This window comes from Geospiza fortis, unplaced genomic scaffold (genome assembly GCF_000277835.1).
Source record: "Geospiza fortis unplaced genomic scaffold, GeoFor_1.0 scaffold857, whole genome shotgun sequence".
NCBI lineage: Eukaryota > Metazoa > Chordata > Aves > Passeriformes > Thraupidae > Geospiza > Geospiza fortis.
This window is the reverse complement of record NW_005054595.1, coordinates 396,343-412,058: the sequence shown is the minus strand read 5'-3', so window position 1 is coordinate 412,058 and position 15,716 is coordinate 396,343. Positions and strand designations below refer to the sequence as shown.

Sequence of the window (15,716 nt, the reverse complement as noted above, 5' to 3'; positions counted from 1 at the left end):
GTATGTTAAGAACATCATCCAAGGGATTGGATGTTCTGTTTCTGCTTCATCCAAGGTTCTGCTTCCACGTTGAAACAATCTTTGTGTATTAACAGAAATGGCAACCAATATTTAGAGAGTACTACAAAGAACTGAGTATTGTACACATTTACCATTAATTGCAATGTTGCTAGACAGGAGCCGGAACAGAAAAATGACATCTCTGTCACCAGGTGTTTTGTATTTTGTATTATTACTAATAGATTTAATTAAGTGTGGATGGTTCTTTGGAACACAGTGGGCTTTAGGCTCTGCCTTGGTTAATTTCCTGTCTAGCATGAGCCTTGACTAAACTTTATGTAACAACACTACACTAGGGGCGGGCAGTTTTACATGTAATAATGAGGAGTGGAGCACCAAAGTCAAAAAGGGCTGGCAGAAAATTGATAAAAAAGTTAGCTACATTTAATATGGAAAAATCAAGCTGAGCCCCCAAAGAGGTTAGTGAAGTATAACATTTTCAACTGTGAAGAACCACAGGGAAAATTTAAATGGAGTTTAATGACCCAAAGTGAGTTCAGGCAGCATTTTAAATCTGCTTTTGAGAAATACAGCAAAGGGTACTGTGTTATTAAACACTGTACTTATACAGATTAATTCATCCAAGTGAAATGAAAAGGATTAAATATTTATAAGTCTGTACTTTTGCTTTGACTTGAAGTAGATGACGGCCACTATTAAATACTTTGTGCAGCAAGAGCATTATCAGAAGTTCTCCGCAATTCTCTTACTTATAAGTTCATTGGGATCAAGATAAAAGTCTAAATAAGATTTTCATATCCTTTCTGTTGTAAAGCACTACAGTCCCCTTAATCTTGTTCCCATGCCCTTTGTAAATATCTCTTTCAGGCTTTTTTGTCCCCTTTAGCTACTGAAAGACTGCAAAAAGGTCTCCCCAGAGACCTCTCTTCTCCAGTCTGAATGATCCCAATTCTCTCAGCCTGCCTCCATAGGAAAGGTGCTCCAGCCCTCTGTACCCTTTTGTCCGACTCCAGGCTTGCTCCAGCAGGTCCATGTTCCTTACATATGGAGGGTCCAGACCAGGACACAGAACTCCAGTGAGGTCTTACAGGAACAGAGCACAGGAGCAGAATCCTCCCCCTGACCCTGCTGCCCACGCTGCTTTGGATGCAGCCCAGGACACAACTGGATTTCTGGGCTCCAAAAGCACATTGCTGGGTCATGTCAGGCATGTCATGACCTCATCAACACCTTCTCCTCAGGACTGCCCTCAATCCATTTTTCACCCAGCCTGAATTTGTGCTTGTTATTGCCCTGACTCCACAGTGAAATGCAGAGATGATGCGCTGCTTCAAAACAAAAACACCCTCAAGACATTAATTTGTACTAAATTCAGGACAAATCATATTGGTAAGAAGCACTGATTGACAACTCAAGCTACAAAGACATTTTGTATTAAACAAAACTTCTTCAATGTTCAGGGTTGTTCTGAATCAAATTTAATTTTCACTTTCCTTACATTCAGTCTTTTGTATACTTGTTCCAGATTGACAGCACACATCTTTCCAAAAAGAAATAGCAATCCAAACTAGCTAGCCTTGAAGCAGAAGACTGCATGACAAGGAGTAAAGGTCTTTTTTTATGATTTAACATAAAAACCCCGCTTCTTGATAAAATTCACCACCCTAACTCAGTTTATACATATTAAAATCAGAAACCTAAAGGCAGATATGGAAATCTTGTTTTCACTGCAACTTATAGTTCATTTCTTCACTACTATAAAGTAGTTTTGTGACTAAAACAAGGTTTAAGGTGGGGGAAAATAGGCCAGAGTGAAAAATAAAATATTTTCTTTAGTCACTCAAAATCAAAATTCTAATACTTGCGGAACCAGTTTGTATAAACAAACCATTTAGTAGTCTCAGCTACAAAAGGGTTGCCATGTTGAAGTGTTCTTACCTGATTGTCCATTACAGTGTTTTGGAATACTTACTGGGCTACATTAGGAGCCAGCAATTCTCAAGGAAGGAATGCCACAAAAGTATAATTAATTTGAGATAATATTACAATTACTGCATGTAAGTAACTAACAGTCTCATCCTGGAAGAGAAAGAGAGAATGCAAAGGAAGACCATAAATTATCCTTCAGCATCAACAGATTTCTCTTCAGGCTACAGGGAAAAATATAAACAGAAATATCAAAGAAGCTTGTGCTATAATATCCCTGCAGAAAATGCATATATATACCTATAAGACTTTTTACTGCAGTTAATTTTATTTATATATTCATATTTATATATCTATATATCTGTATCTGTGTGTAAAGCCTTTGGCTTACACAGTACAAATTGCATACACTGAAACACCACAATTCTGTGTAGTTTAAGACCTTATTTCCTCCACTGGGAGAAAACTGACACTGCTGCCATGTGGTGTTTACTGATGCAAGTGCAGTTTTTCAGATATTTTGTTGATATTTTTCTGTAAAATTACTGTTTTAGCATAAGAAAGAGCAAATAGGCATTAACTCAAAGTACTAAGCATCTTCTTTTTCAGTAGAGAAAGCAGGAAGAAAAGCAGGGGTGGCAAGAAGGTTTAGCAGTGAGCTAAATTATTTGGATTTGTGAATTCTGGAATTCAGTTCTGTAACTAAATCAGTCTATGGCTATTTTAGAGTCAGAGTAAAATCTCTCTAAATCAAAATATATGTGATTCATAGAGATCAATAGCAGATATGATCACTCATCTGTAGCTTCACGAGCCATTTACAATATTTTGCAGATGTTTTTGCAAACAGGTGTGTCAAAGGTGGAAGACCTCCCAGATTCTTTATTTTGAGTCTTTACCAGTCTTTCTACAAGTATTCAGATGTCAAACAACAAACAAATAAAATTTCAAAAGTCGGACTCAATGATCTTGGGGGTCTCTTCAGTCTTAATGACTCTATGATTCCAAATATTTCTAAATTTGGATATTATAAATTAGAAAATTGATCAACATAGTGAAAATGAAAGGTTTTTTGTCCTTTTTTTTTGCTTCAACTTCGTCAAATGTGATTCCCATTTTGCACAATGCTGAACATTTCTGAGTTGGCTGATCATGACCCATCTGCATTATGTAACTGTCAAAAGGCTGTCTTGGCTTTGGATAATGTTGAAAGCAAGTATTGTACACAGGGTCACTCGCCATTTTTATGTAATTTTCCAGAGAATGTCCTAGTTCACATTTAAATGACTCTACGATACAAAATTTCTCCCAGCATTCAATCAGCCTTTTGTCTCGCTCTGAATAGATCCTATTAAAAAGCAGAAATGTATGAATAGAGATACCACACTGCCTGCTTCAACCCACTGGAAGCTGTGACATGCTTGTGAATAAACAATATATACACATACATAAAGAGGAAGTTAAAATTAAAAAGTTTGGTGTGAAAAATAGCATTTATGTTTGGATGGGCTAGCTGCTGCGGCCAAGGCAGTACTGAAGAACACCTATTCCTAAGAGAAAGGCCATGGTTCTATGATGCCTTTGTAGTTCCTCATCCCTGAAATCTGCCTTGTTTACTGTCTTATGGCCTTAAATAGGGCACACCATGAGCATTCATTACTGTTTGTACTGTGGACACTAGCAGAGGGTGTCCAGGTCACACAGACACATTCAAACTGTGCTGAGGGGCCAGAGGGGCCAGGGACCCAGTTCTGCAGTGCAGCCAGGTATGGCAGCACTGCCTGGCCCTGAGAGCCCTCCTTGGAGAACAATAGTGCAGTGTTTTCCTTTCACAGCCCCGTTAGCTCAGAACGTGTCCTGCTCCTGCACTGCACAGTGAGGGGACTCCTGGGCAAGCCAGCTCCCTGGCAGGGCTGGTGACAGCGCCATCTGCGCCTGGAACCACCACAGGCAAGCCACACAGTCCCATCACAGGTTCACCCATGATGGTACAGCTGGAAAGCACTATCCATCTCTGCTTTCCCCATTGTGACATGCATTCAGTTACATACATTATCCTGTTTAGATATCAGATGAGAGGCTGAGAAGTTGGACCACTCTGCACAATAACATCACTGCCAAAGTGTGTTTTTCATGCCAATACCAACTTCTTTTTCCTGCCACTCACCAAGATCTGAAACTAGTAAGTAAGAATCAAAACTCAGCAGCCAGATCCAGAAAACGGCTCAGTAAAGCTAGTGGATAGCCTTATACTGCATTATTATGTGCCCAAACTTCTTTTTTCCCAAGGCTTTTACATTATTTTTAATCACTACCATAAATCAGGCTTTGAACTATATCTGCAAGGCCCAGCAGCCATTTGGCTAGCAATGAACCAGAAGGGAGTTCAAAGGAACATCAAAGTTGCCAGGTATCTCCACCGTGTTTCAGAATGAACTAAAAGGTTCCTTTTATTCAAATTACAGAATTCTGTATCACAGCTCTCTGTGGCAAGTCACACAACTCTATTTTAACTAGGGGACAATGATGCCGCTTTGAGAATCTGCTTCACTTGGAGGATCCTGCTTCTGCAAGATCATATTGAAGCAATTTCTAATTAGAGATTTGTTACAGTTCATTCCTAAATTATTTGACTTATTATTTATAGGCAGACTGACATTAAGGAAGTATAAAAAATGGATTATCTAGTTTAATATTCCATCTCTCACTGACCATTAAATTGTGTACTTGTCATTAAGAAAGTTTCAGTGGTCTCCTCAGTGCCCTGCCTAGCATGAGGCAGCCACCTCACATCCATGCGTGCCTGTTCCCTGGTACCACTTGGATGTGTGACACCTTCTGAGAGCCTGTCCAAGCTGCTGCCAGACACAGGGCAGCCAGTTCCTTCTGCTGCTGCTCACATTTCCCATCCTTTTCATGAGAAAATTCTCCCTGGGCATTTTAATGATGATTTATACTGTAGACTTTCAATTTCCTTTTTTTTGGTGCATCCACATTAGTTCTCCAAGTAGTACTTCAATACTGGTCTCATTAAAACCTCAAGGAGAGATAAAACTGCCTCTTCATACACTTACTCTTTGTTTAGCTATATAAACAACTTTTACCCCCCCTTCCCTGCAGAACAAGAATTTTAGGATCCTGCAAATAACTGCTTTAGCCTCATCATTACTTAAAGTTTGGTTGGCCTGTGTGTCATGTGCACATTTTATCAGATATGGTATCATAACTAATTTGAAGTTGTCATACACTATGTTGAACAGAACAGAAATGAGTCCTGCTTTCTGCAGAACCCTTCTACAAATTCCAACCATCCATGAAAATCTGGACAAACTATTTACATATATGTCACAAACAACAAAAATACATACCTATATAAAGACACAGAATTTCATATGCATTTTAAAAATCTGCCAGCTCACTTCTCTGCAATCCCTCTAAGGTCTGAATCATGGAAAAAGCATTTTGCTGCATTTGAAGTCTGAATGTCATGGAATATTTAGTCAAAACCTTAGAAATTTTCATCATAAAAGTAAAAAGATTCAATTTTGGAAAACAAAATTCAGTAAAATATCGGTTGGAATTGATTTTGTTCCTACTTTTACTTCATAAAGAAGTTAATTGTGTATCTGTTTTCTGTTATTTTTGGTCAGACTGACCAGCCTACTGTAACAGGGGATATCTTAGCAGCACTATTGCAATGTTATTACCATATTTTAAAAAAAAATAATTTTTCTATATGTATAATCTCATTGCTGCTTTTATAATTGATAATACAATAATATCAGATCTGGTTTTGTAGGAACAGATGCTTGTAGAGACCTATTCTTTATACATTAATTGAAAATACTTCAGAAATGGAAAAGAAATGGAATAGCACAGACTCATACCAACTTTGCCTAGCAAAACTAAGAGTTGAGCTGGACTTACCCTTATTTTGCTCTAATATACAAAGGATGAGGTCAGTGAGTGAGAAGGCTTATTTAATATGAAGGAAACCTACCAAATAAGTCAGCTTAGAACTTCTGAGAATGATCTGAGATTTGGGGGGAGATTGCAAGGTGGGGGTTGAGGGTTGTTTGCGGTTTGATTTTTTTGTTTGGTTGTTTTGGAGTTTTTGGTAAAAATGTAGTTTTATGGATTCCAAATTCTTTTGCTCACTTCCTACAGCACTGATTTGCTTTCACTGTAAGACTGTTCTGGGGGAAAACTGCCCATGGCTTACAGCTCTGTTGGGAAACCAGAGCTCTGCTCCAGCCCTTTGCTCCAGGAAGATTGCTGTGAGCTGTGGGAACTGAAACCTGAGAACTGCAGCTATTCATTGAGAGAACCATCCTAATCCATCATCAGAGGAACCACTGAGACCTGCACAGCTCTCTCAGCCAGCCAGTTTCAGAGCCCACAAGGGATGAGTGGGCTTGTGAGCCCCTGGCCCAAGAGGTGCCTGTCTGTAGCCCACCTGTGACAGCCTCGGGCAGTGCTGCTCTGCACTCCCACCACAGAGCACCTGCCATGGTGGCACTGAGCCCTCCTCCCTCTTTCCAAGGCTCTCTGTCCTGCAGAGGACAAACCATTCTGAGTGCCAGCACTGTACCTGCTGGTATCTCTATTTGTGACCGGCTCTGGATTGCTCTCTCCTCTGCGAACACTCAGCTCCAGCTGGAGCTCACTGCTTGTCTGGTTCCCTCAGTTTGCATCTGACTCCTCTGACCTCAGCTGCAATACTGGGCTCTTCTAACATGCCCAAGATCTTTCTTCTGGTCATAATTCTTGTTTGCAGCTTGGTCCTGCTAATTTAGGGGATAGCTGGATGCCTGACTCCCTTGACTCTAATTCCATTTTAAGCTTTTGTAACCAGTGAAGCACCTTGTGAACAATTTTGCACTGCTGATCTGGACTGCCTATCCTTGGACAGTGTCTGTCAAAGCTCTCATAGTCAGGGCAATGGTCATTCTGCACACAGCATCAGCATTCTCCAGTAACAAACAGTACTCAGCCTTTCCTGTTTAAATTCCTGATAGTTCTTTCTCATCTAAAAACATTTCCTGTTTTTGTTCCCTTAGACAGTTTTATCAATACATAGTTTTCTTAATCTGGGTTCTCCAAATTCTTGCAGCAGAGGCTCACAACTCAGTTTTATAGTTCTGCTCAGCCAGGGAAATATCTGGATCTTCCAAATATCCCTCATGAGAGAAGCCTGAAAGCAGCATCTATTTTCTTGGGAACAAATCCTAAATGTACTAGCCAGAACTCAACATGATGGAGTAAACTGTGTAGAGTAGTTTGCCACATTATTCAATCAGGTGATCTTGTGACAGACAAGGAAGTATTATTTTTGCACACTGGAGATAAGAATCTATTTTGTTACACAGAGTTTTTATTTCTAGATTCTCTTACCACTGTCTCCAACATAGTGTGATGCAAAGCTACAAGCAAGTCTAACAGATATTGTTGATAGTGGTCATCATTCCTTACAGTAGACCTGGGATTTGGTATTAATAATGTTGACAGTGTTTAGCTAATGCATATTATTTTTATTTTAGTAATAATATTTTTAAGACAAAAAAATTCTGAACATATTTTCAGGGTTTTTTACAAATAGATGTCATGACTGTTTCACCTTTGCATTTTTATAAAAAAAACTCTGCTTGTGTTCTTGATTTTATTTTGTTCACACAATTGATTCTACAAACTTTACTCAAGAAAAGAAAACCTTCTTTCAGGATCCTCCTCTGGCACATGTCGGTTTTTTGGGGAGGTGGAGGGGTGAGATTTAAACAGATAAACAGAGTACTCCAAGGCAAAATTGCTTAGCTTTCAAAGTAAATATTATGTTCAAAATGTAATTTATAATCCCAGGCACCATTAGACATAATGTATTATTCAGCTAAACACCATAATAGTATCCAATTCACAATAAGAATTAAAAATTAATAACTTTGCAACCATTGATTTTCTGTATTCTGCAAAGATATGAGAAAAGTGAACTACAGTCTGCTTGAGAAAAAAAGTCACAGCCCATGATTTCTACAAGCTTTAAGGACACTGGACATGTAAACAAACAATAGAATGAAAAACATTACCCAGGCAACTTCTAATTTATATAAAAGTGAAGCAAATGGCAAAACGAACAAAGGGGCACTGGAATATAACCAAATATGTGCTGGGTTTATGTGTTCCTGTTTGCAAGACAAAGGAAGTAACATTCAAAACCGCTATTTCCTGCAATAAGGCTCATACCTGCTTTGCTCTAAGAAATTATTACTTTCAGATAAATAAACAAGATATAACCAGTCTTGTCACTGCATTAGAGAATACCCTGAATACTTATCTAGGATTTTATGATGACATGAAGTGTTCTGCCTTTTTAGGCCATTTAAGGAGAATTAAATGAGAAAATTACTCATCAACAAAACCGCAACATTTTGAACGGAAACCAACTTAGATGCTCCTATTTCAAGTTCTAAATTGCATTGTATCTTTCCTACCAAAAAACGTAGGATTAGATTTTAGATGAACAGTATAAATAACCTTTTTCATTCACCCAGTAAAAACAATGTTTTTGCAACACAGTGTCAGCATAATTTTTTTAACTACAAAACAATTTCGAAAGATGCTGAGGAGTCTGGCTGTAGGTCAGGAATGCACTTAAACACATGTGTAACTTGAAGCACTTGAGCAGCTCCAAAAGAGAAATTCTGGCTGTATTTACATACAGTTATTTACATAAATAGTAATAGTCACATTTCCATTGACTCCAGTGTACCCAGAACCACTAACTTCATTACTTCTAATAAAGTGCCTAAAACTAAGGTTTGTTGGTTTATTTAGATTAATTGATGTAGCTAAGAAAAAAGAAAAGATTTGGGATACACAAGCCCTTCTTCAAAAGCTGCAGAATTCGGAGCTAATTACAAGCTGAGAGTAAAAGAATGTATAGGTCTAAGTATAACTCTGGATTGAATCTGCGACTTGAGAATGAAGAGGAACATTTTGAAGATTCAGCAAACATGTAAACACAAAACCACAGCAAAGGCCTTCCTTCAGACCTGCTTCATGCCTCTGCTTCACAACAATCATGGAAGAAGACAGGCAGTTTTAGCACTTTGTTTCTTCTTCATCTTTTGTAATCAGGAGAATCTTTTAGAGTTATAAAACAAAAATCCCAAGGTCTAGTATTAGGATCTCTGTCATCGTGCCTAGGAAGAAGGACAAACCCACTTTGATAAATATTTCAAAGTTATTTTACTTGGTATTTATAGATCAGCACTCACAGTTGTTCAGCATTCTAAAATGGAAAGACAACTGCCATACCCCACACATAAAGAGTTGCAAAAATAAAAAGGTCTATGTATTAAAAAAGTACTTCTCATTTCCACGTAAATATTGTTCAACTTTCATTTTAAACAAAACAAATAATATTTATTGCATAACATGGTCAAAATCTACCCCTTTTAATCAATACACTTTACTTACAAATTATTTTAAAATTACAATTATTGAAAAACTCTCTGAATTTCTGTAAGTAATCAGTTCTTTGGTTTGTTGATATGTTTTGTCAGCAAAATCCTTGCTGGATTTATACTATATTTATAACTGGAATTATATGCTTGTATTAATACATTATAGAATTAATTTATCATAATAAGCAATATTTTCATATGCAGGAAAACCAACTATTCAAGGTATCTACTAATATGAGCTACCTTTCAGAGCATGTGTGAAGACACTTAGATATGACAGTCAAAAAGTTGCAGTATTGTCTTATAGTTATGTTGTGCTTATGTGAGATAAAACTTGACCATTCCTGCAGCAATTTTCCTGAACATCTAATTTAGTGTAACATCTAATGCAGTTGTTTCATTTACTGTACTTTTATGAATTTGAATAAATATACATTATTGTAAAGTCATTTAAAAAGACACCAATTTGTGAAGACCTAGCATTGTAACAGGAAATATTGTACTGGTTGATAGTGTTGCTTATATATGCTAATGTTTACTTCCTACAATTCAAAAGTGATACAGGCACTATAAAAAAGAGACTACAGGAATAAAATTATTTCCGCTTTATCATTTTAACTTTTGCTGGTGTGACAATTGCACATGAATGCACCTATTACATATCTAATTTTTATTAACATGCGATAACATTTACAAATACAACATTTAGTGTTTCAGTGCTGTTTCACACTAACTGGGAAATAATTTCAATTTACTAATACATACAAAGGAACAAAACATAACGTAACTACTCGGATCGCATCCCAAAAAGCCATATATTTCATAATATTACAGATTTACATGATTTTTTGTGGTTTAATTTATGTATAATCCATTTCTTCTATGGATATACTAAAGACATTATGTCCTGAAATTTTAATTCTGTATTTTTTGCTGGACTCTTAGCACTATGGAAACAAATGTCTATCTGTGTGTGTGTGTGTCTCCTTCTCTTATAGATTAATACAATCATCACTAATAAAGTGCTCAATTTTTCAATGAGTTTTTCCTTTGTTTATGTGTACTATGAAGTCTGTACCATGATTAGTTCATTTGCAGGTCAGGGGTAAAACAGACTGTAGGTTATGTAGTTTCTTCTGCTATAACTACTCAGAATTAGATCTAGCATGATAATATTTCAAAAACATGCTGGCTTCACAAAAAGAAATCTCCTTTGCTGAGCATTTACTCCTGGTTCTAACATACTCTAGGAGAGGACCTATCTACAGTGTTTTGAACATTGAAATCATCAACTTAGATAGATATATGCACAATTCATTAGGAACCTGGTCTCTTGGAAAGATTAACATAAAATGAAGAGCCAAATTCCCCTCTTCCCCATTCTCAGCCTTCTCCTAGCAAAATACATGCAGTTCACCTCCAAAGACCTCTGGATTACAGTGTGCATACACAAAGCTGATTTTCTTCCCACATCATTGTAATTACACTGCCTTCATTAAAATTAACAGAATTCTCACTGTTTATTTCAAGGCAACAGTGAGGACTAGGGTGTGCACAGCACTCAGTGGCATACACAGCACACGTCTCCTCTCTCTGCCAGCAGCACCTCCTGCACTCAATATACACCTTGGAATCTTCCAAGGTGCTGACAATAATTATTTGCATCCATATTAACAAGCACTTTAGGTGTTAGCATGCTACTGAGCTACAGCTTAATCAATTCAGTATTGCTCATCTGCAGCGTCGGAAATTTTAAAGCCAAGCTTGTTTTGTGGTTCCAAGAAAAAATTCATTTTGAATTAAGCATATAAAATCTCTTAGTCAGAAAGGCCCTTCACAGAGGTGTTGCATGAGCTCTGCCCTGTCATTAGTGACATTGCTGAACAGGGACATTATCCTAGCTAATTAATATCTAAAGTATCCACTATCCATTAATTAATCACAGTAATGTGAGAGAAGAATCAGCGTTGTGTATGCATACAGTGTAATCCAGAGGTTCTTGAAGGTGGACTGCAAGCACTTTGCCAGAAGACTCAGCAATGGGGCAGAGGGGCCTTTGACATTTAATTCACGTGGAGGGTTTGTATTTGCTCTGTTTAATTATTTTTTCATCTGTTTAAGTTTCAAATGGTGTAATGGAGCTGTTGTTTCAGATGCAGCAAGCCTGCTCCTGGGCAGCATCCAGAGCACTGTGGGCAGCAGGTCAGGAGGGGATTCTGACCTGAGAATCTGCATCCAGGTCTGGGGTCCCCAGCACAGGAAGACCAATGGACCTGTTGGATCAATTTCAGAGGGATACCAAGTTGATTGGATAGATGGAGCACTGCTCCTACAAGGAAAGGTTGAGAACTGGGTTTGTTGAGCCTGGAAAAGAGAAGGTTTTGGGGTGAGCTCATTGTGGCCTTTCAATACCTGAAGGGAGCCTACAAGGAAGACAGAGAGGGACTTTCCTCAAGAGCATGCAGTGACAGGACAAGGGTGAATGAATTCCAACTGACAGACAGTAAGTTTAGATTAGATGTTAGGAAGAAATTCTTTACTCTGAGGGTGGTGAAGCACTGGAACAACCTGCCCAGGGAAGTTGTGGATGCCCCACCCCTGGAAGTGTTCAAGGTCAGGCTGGATGTGGTTTTGAGCAGCCTGGCCTAGTGGAAGGTGTCCCTGCCCATGGCAGAAGGGTTGGAAAAAGCAGTATGAAAGAAGATACCTTGAATTATACTTTGGGAACATTTTATTTTCTCAGCACAAAAGGAAATTAAATAACTTAAGTAAAAAATATGCATATAGTTGCATGCTTTATTCAGAAAGTATTTTACCTTGCTATACTTACTTTTTAAAAGGCAGAAATTCAAATTCTTACCCACCTTCCTCTATTTCTTTTGTAACGGCTGTATTCAATTTCTCATACATGTTTTTGTGTACTGTGTCTGGTTAAAGACAAGAGCAAACGATGATTAAATCAGATAATTTAAATTAAAATCTGGAAAACAGCAAAATAGAAGGCTGATGGCTGATCATTATCCGCATAAAACACTGTGCATTCCACACCAAACACAAGAAATTTATCTATTAAGCCCATGCAGCAAGCAGCTAAAGATAATCTTACAGAAAAATGAGCCCAGGAGCTGGTGATGCAGTCTCAAAAGGAGGTCATATCAAACAACAGCTATTTGTTGTTAAACCAAGCAAAACAACAAAATCTCTTGAAATAATCGCCTCTCAGGAACGAGGCCATGAAACACAGCTCCTGAGCAAACTCGTCAGAAGAAGGCAAAAGCTGTACAGTTCTAACTGCAGGGATGAAACACTGTCTCACATAACCATACTGCTGTGAGGCAAGGCTAATCCATGAGCTAGAGCTTACACATTCCCTATGTTTTGGAATAACACATAGGGATCATTGGTGTACTGTCCAAATACAGACTCCATTTATCTACTTAACTATAGTTTCTTTCACTATCTAGTAGGTTATTTCATCTTAGAAGAAAATACTTTCAGACATCAGATACAGATCTGTGGTAGCTCCAGGTAGTGATTCAGGGCTACACTGCTCCACAGCACCATGTAAGACAGTATTTGTTACAAAGCACTGCACTGACAACCTTTGCTCTGAATATTGGGAGTTTCCTGGCCACAACAGAGTCAGCACAATCATTCATCAGCCCTCTTGGGCACTGTAAAAAGAGTTTCTGCTATTCCATGATCCTGAGAGCTGCTATGTGAGTGAAATAACTAGAATACAATAATTTATCCCCTGCACCATTATTGCCTAAGCAGAACTAAACAACTGACATTGCTGAACACTGTTGAAAAGATCTCTTATTGTTTCAAAGAAGACTGCACAAGGAAATAATATGGTGAACCTGCGCCATGTAGTACTTCTACTTCTGAAAAATTAAAAATTGATACCAATATGCTTCAAATTTTAAAGGAACGCACGTTAGAATGCTCAGGAGTTACCCTGGTTTTTTTTTGTAATATTGTCCCTGTACAACCAGGTACAATTTATCCACAGGGCTGTAATAGGAAAACGTAGTAGAAAAGTCCTAATTATGAAATAAAGTGGGCTTGGGTTAAATAGAACTAAGAAGCCAATTTTTAAGACTAAGCTATATGTGCAAAAGAGGAGATACTATCCAGTTCTGTTTTCCAGACACAGGGTGAAAAAAGAAAAGGAACTTGGGTCGGTTTCATTTTTTTTTTTTGCCAATGAATGTAGTGACAGTGTTAAAGGGGAAAAAAGGACAGAGAGAACACCCTCAGAAATACTCCTGGTCACAAGCATAGAAATGTGTGCTCTATGCATATGATTAAATGAAACAAAATCCATGCAAAGTTGAGGTGTCCTACTTGTAATATCTCCATTTCTGTAACATCTGCCACTCTTATTATCACATTATTTCCACCTACCATAATCTCTGTTTACTACTTTCTTATCCCTTAATCTGTACTTTCACTTACAAATACCCTAACCACGTGTTGTTTATCTCAGAAATCATTCTTTATCCTTGATTTCCAAATCAGAAAAGTATCCCTAGTCTTATTAATTTTCATCTCCACTAACTCTGTTCTTTCCTGAGCAGCAGTTGACATTGCTCCCTCTACCACAGGAGAGGCCAGGAACCCTAAAACAAGACTAGGCTTCCATATGTGAGATGAACTATTTTGTAAGTTTTTATCCCACACAGTACCAGGGTGGAAGTCTGCCCAAAAGAACACAAAATAGACTAAGCACCTGAAAAATTCAGGAGGGCAGAGAAGCAACAAACACCTCTCAGGTGCCTTGGCATTCTCCATAGCAGTAGGACAATGAATATCGCCAAATAAAATGTCTCAGAGGTCTTACAAAGTCTTGAGAACCGATGTACTTTGGGATTTCTTTAAGAACTATTTCTGTACCATCCTTTGCTAAGGCTGAGAGCATGCCTACCAAGCAGAAGATGTGAAAAATATTTAAGTTATAGTTTGAGTGTTATCTACTTCATTTTTTACACCATTACTTATGGTTCATTCATCGTCAGCATCCAAAGACCCCTGCAAAGAAGAAAAACCAACACATCCAATAAAAATAGAACATTTTCCAACACTTTTCCATTGAGTATTACAAGAAAAAAATCTTTTTAATTTGCTAAGTATAGTAATAGCTGAGTTTGACTTAAAGTCTTTGCACTCTAATGCTAAAACACCTTCTGTGCTATAAAATGCTGCTCTTTTTGAGCTCATTCTGGGGGCAGAAGTTCTTAAGATTCGACAGAAACAAAAAATCCTAAGGACTCACTGGAATGATGAATCTTAATTTAACAGATTTGCCTTGTAGGCTTTTGCGCCTTGTGTTTTGACTGAAGTTTTTCCTGAGATTCACAAAGTTTTATCAGTTGTGCACAGTTCTATCTACGAGTTTCAGTGAAATCACTGCTTCACCCTATCAGTGCTCACCAGATGGGGTTGTGGATCCCAGTCACACTGCAGCTCAGCTGGATTATCCCGAGGTCCCTTCAACCCCATTTGTTCTGTGATCCTATTATCGGGTAACCGGATCTTTCTTTTGCAATCCAAGCGCAACATGTGCGCGCTGGGGAAAGACTTGTAAACACTGCATAGTTTCCTTAGGGCTTTTATAATAAAGAGCAAAACAAGTCATAAAACAACATCTGACAGGTCACAGATGTGCAGACAGCCCCATGCCAGGGCTCTGAGACAGGGCAGAGAACCACAGAGTGGGTCAGGTTGGAGGGGACCACAGCGGGGCATCTGCTCCAACCTCCCTGCTCCAGCAGGGTCATCCCAGAGCACATGGCCCGGGATTGTATCCAAATTACTGGAGTATCTCCAGTGGGAAAGGCTCCACAGCCTCTCTAGGCAACCTGTTCCAGTGCTCGGCCACTGCACAGTGAAGCTCTCTCATGTTCAGGTAGAACCATGTGTGCACAAATTTCCCTGCTACCTCTCGTCCTACTGCTTGGTACCACCGTGAACAGCCCTGCTCCATCCTCCTGGCACCCTCCCCGCCATTTAAATACTTATATACGCGGATGAAGGAAGGTCCATCAGAAAAGAGAGCGGGATGAGCAGCTTTGGGCCGTGAGGTGGGACGGTTCCTTTGGCTTTGGGTTCGTGGGATAAAGTACTGCTGACCGATGAGCCCACGTAAGAGCCAGCCCTGCTACTGCCCGTCCCGAGGGCCGACTGCCAGCCCCCAGCGCCGGCGCGGCTGCACCCCGAGGCGCTTCCCCGGATGGCAGCGGAAGAAACAGCGGGACAGGGGGACAGGGCGGGACAGGGGGACAGGGCGCGAGAGGATGAGGAGCT

At 38.9% G+C, this 15,716-nt stretch overlaps 1 long non-coding RNA gene across 1 annotated transcript; it reads right to left on the bottom strand.

The window, feature by feature from the left end:
* Positions 1 to 11,441: 11,441 nt before the first annotated feature.
* Positions 11,442 to 14,169, bottom strand: LOC115948887. The gene is made up of 3 exons (XR_004082654.1): positions 14,143 to 14,169; positions 12,272 to 12,334; positions 11,442 to 11,771 (listed from the first exon to the last, which is right to left on the bottom strand). It is a non-coding gene; the product is annotated as an uncharacterized LOC115948887 (long non-coding RNA).
* Positions 14,170 to 15,716: the final 1,547 nt, after the last annotated feature.